We start from the raw sequence: 815 nt of genomic DNA on the forward strand, positions 1-815 counted from the left end.
TAGAGCAGGGGTCAGCAACCCCCGGCACATGTGTCAGGCATGGCGTGCGAGGCCATTTTCCTTGGCACGCGTTGGGCCTGGGGAGGCAGCAGCTGTTTGCAGCCTCCTGGCTGCAGCCGGCCCCAGCTCTGGGTAGCTGCTGCCAGCTGGGAGCCCGGGCTGCTCCCAGCAGGCAGCTGGGATGCTGCAAGCCCTGCTGGGAGCAGACTGGGCTCCATGGCTATCAGCAGCTACTCAGAGCCAGGGCTGGTTGCAGCCGGGAGGCTACAAACAGCTGCTGCCTCCCCGGCTCTGGCCCCACTGGGTCCAGTGTCGGCACCTGCTGCCCTCCCGGAGCCTGGGGCCAGGAGACAGCTGGGGCCGGGGCCAGGGTAAATGTGGTAGGGCAGCGGGAAGCTGGGAGCAGGCAGCTTTCTGCGCCCCCCGCTGTGCTCTGCCTCGCTGGGTTCCAACACTGCTTTGCAGAAGCACAAGAGCAGCACAGTGAGGAGCATTGCCAGTATGTGCTGCGTCCCTGGAGCCCAGGGCTGGGCCTGGGGCTGGGAGGCAGCTGGGGCTGCGGCTGGGGCTAGGGCTGGGGTGGAGGGGCAGCAGATGTTTGTAGCTGGCCCAGGTTTTGGGTAGCTGCTGACAGCCAGAGCCTGGGCTGGGGGACAGGGTCTTTGGGTGGGGGGTGTTACCAGATTTGCCCATTACTTTGGGGTGTGCTCATTTATTAGGGATATGTTTCTAGGGTCTTGGTAATTCTATTAATGTTCTGCTTGTGTTACTTGTGTTTCTATACGGAGCTGTGTCTCTCCCTTCTGCAAGCCCTC

At 62.8% G+C, this 815-nt stretch overlaps 1 protein-coding gene across 3 annotated transcripts in view; it reads left to right on the forward strand.

Annotated features, from left to right (window-relative positions):
* Positions 1–815, forward strand: part of LRRC69 (leucine rich repeat containing 69) — a 137965-nt gene that overhangs the window by 38668 nt on the left and 98482 nt on the right. The window lies entirely within an intron of this gene.

Source organism: Gavialis gangeticus, unplaced genomic scaffold, assembly GCF_001723915.1.
Source record: "Gavialis gangeticus isolate Ggan-Ray unplaced genomic scaffold, GavGan_comp1, whole genome shotgun sequence".
In the NCBI taxonomy this organism is placed as follows: domain Eukaryota; kingdom Metazoa; phylum Chordata; order Crocodylia; family Gavialidae; genus Gavialis; species Gavialis gangeticus.